The sequence below is a fragment of the Homarus americanus genome, unplaced genomic scaffold (genome assembly GCF_018991925.1).
Source record: "Homarus americanus isolate GMGI-L3 unplaced genomic scaffold, GMGI_Hamer_2.0 scaffold46583, whole genome shotgun sequence".
NCBI lineage: Eukaryota > Metazoa > Arthropoda > Malacostraca > Decapoda > Nephropidae > Homarus > Homarus americanus.
Genome location: NW_024731675.1, coordinates 1,487,832 through 1,501,589, shown reverse-complemented (window position 1 = coordinate 1,501,589; position 13,758 = coordinate 1,487,832). Strand labels below are relative to the sequence as shown.

General features: G+C 38.6%; 1 pseudogene across 1 annotated transcript; it reads right to left on the bottom strand.

Moving 5' to 3' along the window:
* Positions 1-281: 281 nt before the first annotated feature.
* LOC121867733 lies at positions 282-12,375 on the bottom strand (annotated as a pseudogene). The gene is made up of 7 exons (XR_006089228.1): positions 12,294-12,375; positions 5,552-5,808; positions 4,335-4,582; positions 3,942-4,108; positions 2,652-3,664; positions 1,898-2,244; positions 282-1,542 (listed from the first exon to the last, which is right to left on the bottom strand). The product of XR_006089228.1 is annotated as a heat shock protein HSP 90-alpha-like (transcript).
* Positions 12,376-13,758: the final 1,383 nt, after the last annotated feature.

The following is a 13,758-nucleotide window of genomic DNA, read 5'->3' as shown; positions in this document are numbered from 1 at the left end:
ACCTAACACATACAAGAAACTGTGTACAATTATACTGTAGTTCCATTTACCTTAATAATCTTCATGAATCATTCTACCATGATCAAATTTCTCTCCACCATCAGTTAATTAATTGGACCCAGAATAACAGGTCATAAATACTCGGCATAATTTGCAAATTTAATGCTAAAGCAGTTTGCAAATTTCATGCAATATTCAGCAGGTTGCAAATTTAATGCATAGTTTCAAACATTTTCATCAGCTCAACTTGTGAGCTAACAAAGTAAAGACAAAACACAAACTAAATTCTTTGATACTTTTATTAGAAAACGTAACTTTCGCTTCCCTAAAATAATATTTACATATACATCTAACATAAGGTTTCCTTTCTTCAGCAAAAGAGGAGTAATGAAATTTAGAATGACTGGAATGCTTAGTTAAACACTGGAATGAGAACTTGGGAGGAACTTCTCGGGGACAGATCCAGGGCGTTGGAATATCCCGATACTCTTTCTTTAATGCAGTATTGTATAGTAATTAGTGACCACAATAATTGCCAACATTAAGTGTACTGGCCTTCAAAATGCCCAGCAGGAGGGGAATTACCATGTTCGCTAACTACAATTTTTATCCCTTTGATAGACCTGGACCTGCCCCTGCTCTCTATTCCCTTTGGCTTTCTGTAGACTAGGTAATTATTTTACATGCGAGACTACAACAAATTTATGCATCTCAACGCATATTTTACTTGGGCAAGAGATGTCACAAATTTACATCTCCAGAAAATCAAATACTGTAGCTGTACAGGGGCGAGAGGCTACAAAAATTTATACCTCTAAAAGCAATACACCTTACAGGGGCAACAAGACTATTCACAAATTTACGTCTCTAGGAAATCAAATTACCGTACAGGACAAGAGAAATAATTAGGTCTTGTAGAGTGTAAGAGACTAATAGCTTTTAAAGTCTCCTCTGAGGGCAATACTATACTCCTGTTCAGATGTTCATAGTTGGGGGTAGAATTCACCTTGCTCAAGCTCACAGCCTATAGTTTTACAAGCTTTCAGTACACAAACTGTCGGCCAAAATATAACGGAGAAGTTGTGATAACATAAATTAAGTTGTAACAACCTGCCAGAGATGATGTGAAGTGTTGTAATATCCTGGCAGAGTATGTTGCTATAACCAGTTTATGTGTGTTGTAGGAGTACCATGTGTGAGTGAGCCCAACACTATGAAACATTACTGACCAAATATATCTTGATGGAAAAACTAAATTAGCCTTAGGTCAAAAGAATGGAATGATAATTGTGATACAAATGAATAATGAAGGAAAGTTAACAGAAGTTCAATGAGAAACTTGCAGATCCTGTGATATGAGATGAACTTTGGGGGATAATGGTGGGGGTTAGGTTATGAGATCTTCACAGTTTAGTCCACTTCCTCCATACGCGATGTGTCTTCCTCGCCGTCTCAGGGTGGCATCTCCTCCTTCTCTAGCTTTCTCGCGTCTCCTCGGCTGGGGCATCGTCCTCCTCTATACCCAGACCTAGTTTGATCATCCTGGAATTTTAAATATAAAATTCCATTAATTCTCCAAAAAATAATTTCGGTAAACTTGGCATGTCGGACAAGTCAGAATATATGATAGAATCAAGGTTGCTCATGTAATAAGCGGAGTAGTTATCATCATTTGTTAAAACCAACCATTATTTTGGTCTACTCATCGGTTCCCCCAAACACAGAACGATTAAATCTTAGTAATTCACGTTCAAAGTTCTCAACAGTTGCAGCGATAAGGATTAGTTCACTTTACACCGTCGACCAATTCTTTAATCCGTAAAAAAAATCTCTACTACACCAGAAACGGGTACTAATTTAACATTATTTCACAAGACAAAAGACCCACGTTACACACCTGTAGATCCTGCCAGCATGAACGCCGGGATCCTCGAGTGTGAAGCCCGAGGACAGAAGGGCACTCTCGAACAGCAACATGACCAGATCCTTGACAGACTTATCATTCTTGTCAGCATCTGCCCTCTGTCTCAAGGTCTCAATGATACTGTGGTCAGGATTAATCTCCAGGTGTTTCTTGGCTGCCATATAACCCATGGTGGAGGTGTCTCTTAGTGCCTGGGCCTTCATGATGCGTTCCATGTTGGCCGTCCACCCATCTGTGACGTCACTATACAACAGGGAGAGGTCACCAAGGTTGCTCACCACCACCTTCTCCACACGCTTGTCCAGGATGTCCTTCACCACCTGTAACACAAGGGAACCATCTGTCAGTCCTCAGGGTAGTTATACATCACTGTCACCTTACAGAATAAAGTATCGTTCAACCACAAAGTATTCAAAAATTTTGTTCATTTACACCAAACGTCTATGAAATATTAATAAATTATTTCCCCAAAACAAACCAGTTACTAAAATATGACTCGACCATCAGCCGTAAACATCTTACTCCTGTTATCTAGTTTGAAATATTGTTCCTTACAGAAAGCAATAGTATGGCACTCGTGGCAAATTTAATGTTTTGTAATGAAACTGTAAAAATGTCTATAAATCAACACTTGCCACAAAGGGAAGCCTCATTAGGAAGGTTCCCAGTATTCCAACCCATACTACTCAACACAACAATAATCCTCATCTACATATACTCAACATACCTTACAAAGAGTCTCCAACTTTGTCTTCTGTTCTTCATACTTCTTCTTCTCGTCCTCATCCTCTGGCAGCTCGAGACCTTCCTTAGTGACAGACACCAGCTGCTTGCCGTCGTACTCCTTCAGCTGCTGGACACAGTACTCGTCGATGGGCTCGGTCAGTCATATCACCTCAAAGCCACGTTTCTTGACCCTCTCAACAAAGGCAGAGTTGTGGACCTGTTCATGGTCTCCCGGTGATGTAGTAGATGTGCTTCTGGTTCTCCTTCATGCGGGAGGTGTAGTCCTTCAGGGAGCAGATGTCGTCACCAGAGGCGGAGGTGTGGTAGCGGAGGAACTTCGCCAGTTTCTTGCGGTTGGTGGAGTCTTCGTGGATGCCCAACTTGATGTTCTTGGAGAAGTTCTCGTAGAACTTCTTGTAGTTCTCCTTATCTTCAATCAGTTCCTCAAACAACTCCAGGGCCTTCTTCACCAGGTTCTTGCGGATCACCTTCAAGATCTTGTTCTGCTGCAGCATCTCGCGGGAGATGTTCAGGGGCAGATCCTCAGAGTCAACGACTCCGTTGAGGAAGTTCAGGTACTCTGGAATGAGCTCCTCGCAGTTCTCCATGATGAACACGCGACGCCGCGTACAGCTTGATCTTGTTCTTCTGCTTGCGGTTCTCGAACAGGTCAAATGGAGCTCTACGAGGCAAGAAGAGAAGGGCACGGAACTCGAGCTGACCCTCGACGCTGAAGTGCTTAGCGGCCAAGTGGTCCTCCCAGTCGTTGGTGAGGGACTTGTAAAACTCTCCATACTCCTCCTGAGAGATGTCGTCAGGGTTACGGGTCCACAGAGGCTTGGTCTTGTTCAGTTCTTCATCCTCTGTGTACTTCTCCTTCACAGTCTTCTTCTTCTTCCCTTCTTCCTTCTTATCAGCTTCCTCATCCTCACCCACATCTTCTATCTTGGGCTTCTCTTCATCTTCATCCTTCTTCTCCTCCTCCTTTTCTTCCTCTTCATCATCAGACACTTCCTGCAAGATAAACCATTTATTAGTATTGATATTAAGGACACGTTCACTATATTAGGAGTCGCATGAACTCGCATCGTTAAAAGTCCACAATATTCTGAAAATTCTTTTGACATTTTCCAAGACCAATTCAAAATAAACTCTGTACTGTACAGTTTAAGTTGTATTACAGGTAGAATATTTAGACCAAGATTTATGGACCAATTAGTGTAGGCACTATAAAAATCTGCCAGCCAGAGTACAGGACGACAGAGAGGATACAATAATTAACAACACTTGCCTTGTCCCTCTCCTTCTCAACCAACAGCTTGATGGGATAGCCAATGAACTGCGAGTGTTTCTTGACGATCTCCTTGATGCGCCTCTCCTCCAGGTACTCTGTCTGGTCCTCCTTCAGGTGGAGGGTGATCTTGGTGCCACGGCCAAGTGGTTCTCCAATAACTCCCTCTGTAAGTTCCACCAGTATTAAATATACACTCGGAAGACAACAGTACATCTTAAATAATTTAAATCTTTCCTAATACTGGTCAGTTCAATAAATATTAACATGTATAATTTAAACCTTTATCAAAGTTAACAATCAACTTTGATATTTTTCAGTTAATTAAAAGGTCATCAATACAAGAGTAAGTTTATCAAAAGCAGTTCACCATGTTGGTCAGTGTCAACTTACCAGTATCTGTCCTGACAGTAAAGGAGCCACCTGCAGAAGACTCCCAGATGTACTGTTCATCATCATTGTTCTTTGAGATGACAGTAACCTTGTCTGCCACCAAGTAGGCAGAGTAGAAACCCACACCAAACTGACCAATCATGGAGATGTCAGCCCCAGCCTGGAGAGCTTCCATGAAGGCCTTGGTGCCCGACTTGGCAATGGTTCCCAAGTTGTTGACCAAATCAGCCTTGGTCATGCCAATACCACTGTAAATGGATAGTTCGGGTCAATACAATATCTTCTCATTCACACAGCATTGTAGAAATATTACATAAATACAGGGCTGTGGAGTCGGAGTCGAGGAAATTTCGGCTTGTGGAGTCGGAGTCGGTAAAATTGTCCAGACTCCGACTGAAGCTATTCTGTTCCTAAGAACAAATATATGAACTCAGGCATATTCATTGCAGCGATTCCACTGATCCCACTAATTTTCTTAAATTATTAAAAGAATTTATTTCCATTTTATAAGCATTATTATGAATTTATTGTAGCAGGCACAGTATAGCACTATAATTTTGGACGATAGTCTCTTTACCATTTGAAATTTTGAATTATATCAAATTTTGTTTAGTTGAAAACTGAAGAGGCTCTCGACTACAAAACAATTAGCTACAACCTGTTTTTGGTGAGATTAAGGCAAATTTAATTTAATAACTTAATCATGTAAGGTTTATCCATTTTCCTAATAAGGTATTCATTTCTTTAATGTACATAAATATATAACTTTACTTTAAAAGGAATTGTAGGATCATCATTTAGATCCACATCAGATTATGAGCTTAAACAAAATTCATATGCGAGGAGATCGAACTTTTAGATATACATGTAAATGGTGTTTTCTAGTTAATATCTTGAATTCTTAATAAATTTATTTTTCTTTTGATTGAAACTTTGAAAGTCAAGCCTATCATCTTTTTGTAGTTCTTAAATATCGTCCAGATCATTAATAAAGCTGTAGCATAAAAATTTGAGGAGTCGGAGTCGAAGGTTTTGTCTTCGACTCCACAGCCCTGCATAAATAGGTAAAGGTCTTTACCAGCCTAACAAACATGGTCACCTTCAGCCTACATACCTCCCAACTGATTATCATTAATTTTACCGCCAGAATCACAAAACTTGTAACTAACGATCAAACTCCTCATTAGAGCCGCCTTACAGCACAGAACAGTACCAACCTGTCAATAATAGTGAGTGTGCGATCATTCTTGTTGGGCACCAACTTGATGAAGAGATCCTTGCCAGAATCCAGCTTGGAGGGATCCGTCAGAGACTCAAAGCGGATCTTGTCCAGAGCATCGGAGGCGTTGGAGATGATCTCTCGCAGGAAGATTTCTTTGTTGCTGTAGAAGGTGTTGATGATGAGGGACATTAACTGGGCGATCTCCGCCTGGAAGGCGAAGGTCTCCACATCTTCCATAGTTTCTTCAGGCATCTGGAAATATAATAAATAAATACCTTAAGTTTCTTACAATACAAGACAAACAGCCAATACCTGTAGTTATACTCAAGTACCTGGCTCCTTTACCTTGATATTTCTAAAGGTTGTGGTTAGGCTAGAAAGGCCTACACCAAGGGAAAGACCCCAGGGAATGGTGGTTAGGGGGATGAAGACACTTCAGAGGAGAAATATAAGATAGTTACTATATATGACTCACCATATAACAGCATAATACCAAAGACATGCATGACAATGTTTTAGTCAACACAAGGTAATTGAGCACCAATCATAATGGTCCTCGATTTATTAACATTACTCAACTCAAACAGTTACACTTAAAAATAAACCTAAATCCCTGGGAAACTTAGGACATTGTTACAATAGAATCCTTGGTTTTGACTTCACCTCCCTTGTTACCTTCAATTCATTTTTTTTTCTTGTCTCGGTCCTAACTCTACCGGCCAATACCTTTTAATAATCTCGGAGGTAAACTTCACCACGATCTATTCTCGTTGCCTATAGCCTTTCTTTGTCCAATGATATTCTTTAAATACCTACTTATCCATTTAGGGTCATTGTTGTTTGATCCGCATATGGTATATTCTGCCTTTGTGCATTAAGTATGGCATTATTTAAACTGTTGTGGAACTCGTCAACCTCAGATCTTGTTATTAGGCCATCCTCGACCGCTAGGTCTCTGCCATGCAATCCAGCTCCAAGCAGGCAATCCAGAAAAAAGGGAATGAGTCAAAAAACCGCATGGAAAAAACCAAACCTAACTTATTTCCGTTCACCCCAAGCTTGATAACCCTTCGAGATATCCAAGTCTGCCCATCTGAAATATAGGAGTTTAGTGGAATTTTCTTGGCGGCTGCTCCAAAATTCTAACTGGAATCTAATTTCTTTGCGATCGCTGTTAGTGTAACAAAACGGATCTTGCATATATATATATATATATATATATATATATATATATATATATATATATATATATATATATAAAGTGAACATTTTTAATGAGGAAGGCTTCCCAGGGAGATGCACAGCTCAAAGGCAGGTGTTAAAGAAGGAGTAGAAAGGGTCACAGTAAGTCAGGTTCCCGCAACAACCCGGCATGGGGTAGAAAGGGAAGAAGTGCCTGTTCAGACTATACCCCAGGATGCTGTAGGTCCAGAAAGTACCACATCCACAGATCGTTCAGAAAATGCAGCACAGGAAACCTCCACTACATGTGAGGCCAAAATACAGAGGAATAATGTGGATCAAACTAAGGGTAAAATATCTTGTTAAAGTATGGAATATGATGAAGCAGATGATATGGCAACAACATATGACGGGGACAGTAACCATACAGAGATATGCTGATGGTTCTACAGTCTTTGTGGCCACAGACCAGTCCATAATGGAGGTTAGCAGAGAAATGGAAAGGTTTGAGGAAGCAACAGGTGCTAAACAAGTATTATGGACTTGGGTGAGTGGTACAAGAGATTTATGGCCTGTGCTGTGGATTACATCAGCAGAATATTCCAGAATTTTAGGCACTATTATGACAATTACGAACACACTTAATATGAATTGGAACAAAATATTGGAAATTATAATTGCTGTTAATTGTTTATCAAACAGAAAACTTTGTACCAAAAAGCAATTATTGTGAACTCAAAAGTTGTCCAAGGTATGGTACCTATCCCATACATTTCCATTCAATAAAATACACAGAAAATTGAATCATGTAGTTTTAAATACATATGGTGGTATGTACCAGCCAATTAAAAGACAGACTGTATTTACCTGTCAAACAAGGTGATATTGGTGTATTTAATGCGTTTCGTAAAGCAGCCGCTACATTATGTACAACTTTCATAAAAATTGCTCGAGACCATGAAGAGGAAATGTTTAACTCGTAACAATGGTTTTAAATTAGACAAATTTAGATTTAGTCGTGAAATAAGTAAACATTGGTTTGGAAACCGTAGTGGATGAGTGGAACAAGTTACCAAATATCATCATTAACTCGAATACGCTGGATAGCTTCAAACATAGGTTGGATGCTTATTTGAGCAATAGGGGTTGGGTGTAAACGGGACTGCCGAGTATGGGCCAATAGGCCCGCTGCAGTATCCTCCATTCTTATGTTCTTATAAGGACCAGCTATCTATTAGAAATGAAACCTACGGATAATGTTTCCTACTTGTCTCTACCTTGTTATAGTATTGCAATCAATACCCTACGAAGGTTAGCAAGGCATCATAACTTTCCCAATGTCAAGAATAAAGATGTATACAATATGTTAATGATATGGACAAAACCAGCAGTTGAGGAAAAGTATCGGCCGTTTAAATGACCTTTTATTTGGGAAAATATTACGGATTATCAGGGGTTAAGAAGGTACCTAGGTGAGGTCACCTGGGAACAGTCACGTCAGTCCCCAGTAGGAAGGGGTGAGGTCAAAGATGACAATTGATCATGACTATAATATATTCACTAATATACTACATAAAGCAAAAGAACAAAATATACCATACAGAAAAATTAGGTCAAATAAGAATGAGCCAAGGTGGATGACCAGAAAACTTAAACATGACAAAGGAATAAAGAAAGGCATTTATAAGAAATTAAAGGGAGGGGAGGAGCAGCTCAGAAATAGGTATAATGAACTATCTAGGAATGTTAAGAAAAATCTAAGGAAAGCAAAGAGACTGAAATCAAAATAGCAAGAGAATCCAAGGCGAATCCCAAGGGGTTTTTCCAGGTATATAGGACAAAAGTCAAGGACAAAGTTGGGCCTTTAAAGTCAGGGAGAGGAGAAGTGATAAATGGAAGTGAAGAAATAAGCAAAGCATTTAACAGCTACTTCTATCAGTTTTCACAGAAGAAATTTGCGATGAAATTCCAGAGGTGGAACTGATATTTAAGGGAAAGGAAGAAGAGAAATTAAAGAATATCACTATCAGAAAAGAGGATGTTCTTAAGATAAATAAACTGAAATAAACAAAATCCCCAGGGCCGGATGAAATTTTCCCTCGTGTCTTGAAAGAGTGTAGGGAACAGATTAACAGACCCCTCGTAAACTTATTTACAAAATCATTAGACACTGGAGTTGTGCCAGCCTTGTGGAAACAGGCAAATGTGGTACCCATATTCAAAAGGGAGACAGAGCATCAGCGTCAAATTACCGGCCGATCAGTTTGACGTCAGTAGTGGGAAAAATTCTTGAATCAATTATAGCAGATAGCATCCAATCGCATCTAGAGAAAAGCAAATTAATTTACGACTCAACATGGGTTTACAAAGGGAAAATCTTGTCTAACAAATCTGCTGACGTTTTTAAGGGAAGTCTTCGAGGTAGTAGATAATGACAAAAATTACCATGTTATTTACTTAAGACTTTAGCAAAGCATTTGACAGTACCGCATCAGAGGCTTCTGAGAAAAATTAAGGCTCATGGTATCGAGGGGAAAGTTTTAAATTGGATAAAATCATGGCTCACCGATAGAACGCAGAGGGTCAGCGTAGATGGTGTTAAATCTGAGTGGGGCCGTGTAACCAGTGGGGTTCCGCAGGGCCCACTCTTGTTCATAATCTACATAAACGATCTAGATACTGGGATCAGCAGTGACATAAGCAAGTTTGCGGACGACACCAAAATAGGGCGGCAAATTAATTCAGGGCAGGATGCAAATGCATTACAGGAGGATCTAAAACTGCAGAGGTGGTCTGAAAAATGGCAAATGAAATTCAACACCAGCAAGTGCCACATACTTAATATTGGAAGAACAAATACTTATAATGCATACAGCCTTAACATCAACCTAGAGAAGTCGACTTGTGAAAGAGACCTAGGGATACTTGTAAGACCGGACCTACGGCCTAGAAAACAGTGCGTTAATGTTCGAAATAAGGCAAACAGAGTATTGGGTTTTATATCTAGAAGTGTAAGTAACAAGAGTGCAGAGGTCTTATTGCAACTATATCTTGCTATAGTCAGGCCGCACCTCGATTATGCGGTTCAGTTCTGGTGCCCCTATTATAGAATGGATATAAATTCACTAGTCGGTGCAGCGAAGAATGACAAAAATGATGCCGGGACTTGGAAACCTTCCATTTCAGGATAGGTTAAAGAAACTTGCATTCCCTAGAAAGACAAAGAGTGCAGGGAGATATGATAGAAGTATTAAGTGGGTGAAAGGAATCAATAAACGGGATAGATAAAGTTCTTATAATATCCGAGCAGGATAGGACTCGGAGCAACATATTCAAGTTGGATAAGTTTAGGTTTAGGAGGGAGATAGGAAGAAACTGGTTCACAAATAGGGTGGTAGACGAGTGGAACAAGCTTAGCAACTTTGTAGTAAGTGCGGGAACTCTGGAAAGTTTCAAAAGGAGGCTAGATAGATTCACGGATGATAGTGGTAGTAACTCGACAGGAGCTGCCATGCACAGGCCAACCGGCCTAATGCAGACTCCTTATTTTCTTATATGGATCCTCACCAGAAAGACTTCATATATAGGTATATTCATGAAACTACCAACAACTCAGACTAAAAATGTTAAAACATGATAGTTGTGCAAGATGTGGCGAGGTAGAATATCCTTTACATGTATTTTACTTGTTTCCAGAAGAGATAATCAAATGGTTTAAAAATCTCCTGAATACAGTCTGCAATGTCAACAGCAAATTATTTCTGCATTTCTTAATGTTTAATATTAACTGTAGTGATAAGGATAATAATACAATGTTCATACTAATGTCAGACTATATTTACTGTATGTGGTTCAGTAGCAAAGAAAATTATAATGTTAATTATACTATAGCCTTTATTAAAGGCAGGATATATTAGAATAAATGGATGATCATGTCTACTTTAAAAGAAGTCGTCCAAACAGGTTGCTGATCTGACTTTCTGCTTCACTTACACGCAATTGCAGGGTCTCAATTGTTTCTCTTTCAACACAACATACATACATCATTTCTCACTTTCGATCTTTTTTTTCATTTTTGTATTTATAGTTCTTTATTATAAATATTATTATTATTACAGTTACTGTATTATCATTATTTTATTATTTTTTATTAGTTACTGTATTATCATTATTTTATAATTTTATTTATAATTATCATTATTATTTTCATCATTATCATTATCTTCATTATCACTATAATCATCATTATCATTATCTTCATTATCACTATAATCATCATTATTATTATCTTCATCATTATCTTCATCATTATCATCATTATCTTCATCATTATCATCACTATCTTCATTATTATTATCTTCATTATTATTATCTTCATTACTATCATCATCATTACTATCATCATCATTACTATCATCATCATTATCATCATTGTAATTATTATTATCCCAAAATTCTAACTGGAATCTAATTCCTTTGTGATCGCTGTGAGCAAGTTTGTTCCCTACCTTGACATTACTAACGAGGTTTTCTCTCTTTGACAGAACTAAATCGAGTATATTATTACCCCGGGTGGGATCGGTTATATGTTGCGTTAGGGAACAGTCCTGGATTGTTTCAAGAAAATCACGTGATTCAGAGCTTTTACCCGTAAGGTTAATCCAATTTATATGCTTAAAGTTAAAGTTAAAGTCACCTACTATGCAGACTTTGCTATAGCTACTAGAAGCCCTGTAAATTTCATCCCAAATAAGTTGATTATTTCTACCAAGTTTAGGACGTCTATATATTACTCCCATGATTATTTTTTCCCTACCATCGATTAATTCTATCCAAATTGTTTCTGTATTCTGATTAGTTCTGATTTTATTATTTTTTTTACACTTCAGATAATTCCTGACATAAATTGCTACCCCGCCTCCTTTCTCACGCTGCCCGCCTCTTGACTTACGCTGCCTATCGGTATGAAATAATTTGTAACCTTCAATTTGGTATTCTAAACGGATCACGGGTGAGTCTAGTTTGATCCACGTTTCGGTAAATGCCAATATATCGATTTTTTTGGCAAGTACCAAAGCCCTAATATTACCGATTCTTTTTTTCAAACTCCTAATGTTTGTGTAGTAGACATTCAAATTAGTCATGTTCAGAGACCTCCCTTCGTCGCGTTTAGGTATTGACTGCCTTCTGAATTTACTTCCGTCATAATTCCCAACACGACAGTTGAAGCTTTGTTCACCCTCACTCACCGTAGTCGATTGAACCCTCTTGCTCATAGTGGTAACCCTAAAATATAAACGTTTATAAACTTTACATACATAGTTAAGGACTTTACGGTTTAGTATTTCATTAGTCAATTAAAATTACTAAGCAATACTAAACGGTTTGTTGACGTCTACCCACCACAACCCAACCCGAACTTTGTACTGCTAAACATTAAAACATCTTCCACCTTATTTGAGACAGAAACAACCACAGGACACATCTCAATAACACACTACACTCTTCCCTTGTTATGCTATCACTTTTATAACTATCAATCACTTAGTACTTACGTTTGGAATGTTATTTATATAAAAGGAATGTGTGGAGTACGCCGCGAGACCTTCCCTTGACTGAAGCTGGAGGAGCACTGTGAGAGATTCGCGCCAGACGCCGCTTAAATACCGATCACTCTTGATGTATTCCTCCGCGGTAAACATTCATATTTATTTTTTTAATTCTTGAGTATATCACAAGATTATCAATAAAATAACCTCTAGAACCTAAAATTAATAAAATAACTATAACCAAAATGGCGATTAAATATTTGTAGAATTTAAATTTTAGGTTTTAGTACAAGAACTATTTACCGGAAGATGCTCGATAATGGCGTCACGCGGGAGAAGGTTCGAGAATATTCGGGAACATTTTGGCGGGAAACTATTGATTACACGTGGTCGTCTGCCCCTTGATGCCGGTATTTTCTGAACGGAGAAATGTGTAGAAAAGTGCTCATAATTACCCGTCCCGTAATATTACAGCCCGGGAAGGTTAGTTTTCTCATTCTCTATACTTTAGTGCATAGTTCGGTATATATGGCGCCTCCAAACTTGCCTTATATCAAGTAATATGAGTCATTATTTACCAACCTTTTGAATAAAGACATTAATAAGATATAAAACAATACGAAGTTAACTACACCATTATAACTAATGCTTTATCATATAATAACAATAATAATATGTATAATTAACTTAGAAAATAAATTGTATTCGTTTGTAATATTAGTTAATGATATAATTAGTTGATGGCTACACGATATATTGTGTGAGGCATGGTAATGTTATATATAAACATTATATATGTGAGGTAATAACAGTAGGTGTTCAACCACCTGCCAACCACCTGCTACTATACCCACGTGGTCACTTAGTCACCCCTTGGACTATACCAGTCACTTCTGTGGCATTACAGTCACCCCTTGGACTGTACCAGTCACTTCTATAACATTACAGTCACCCCTTGGACTGTACCAGTCACTTCTATGGCATTACAGTCACCCCTTGGACTATACCAGTCACTTCTATAACATTACAGTCACCCCTTGGACTGTACCAGTCACTTCTATGGCATTACAGTCACCCCTTGGACTATACCAGTCACTTCTATGGCATTACAGTCACCCCTTGGACTATACCAGTCACTTCTATGGCATTACAGTCACCCCTTGGACTATACCAGTCACTTCTATGGCATTACAGTCACCCCTTGGACTGTACCAGTCACTTCTATGGCATTACAGTCACCCCTTGGACTATACCAGTCACTTCTATAACATTACAGTCACCCCTTGGACTGTACCAGTCACTTCTATAGCATTACAGTCACCCCTTGGACTGTACCAGTCACTTCTATGGCATTACAGTCACCCCTTGGACTGTACCAGTCACTTCTATGGCATTACAGTCACCCATTGGACTGTACCAGTCACTTCTATAACATTACAGTCACCCTGTAGACTGTACCAGTCACCTGTGA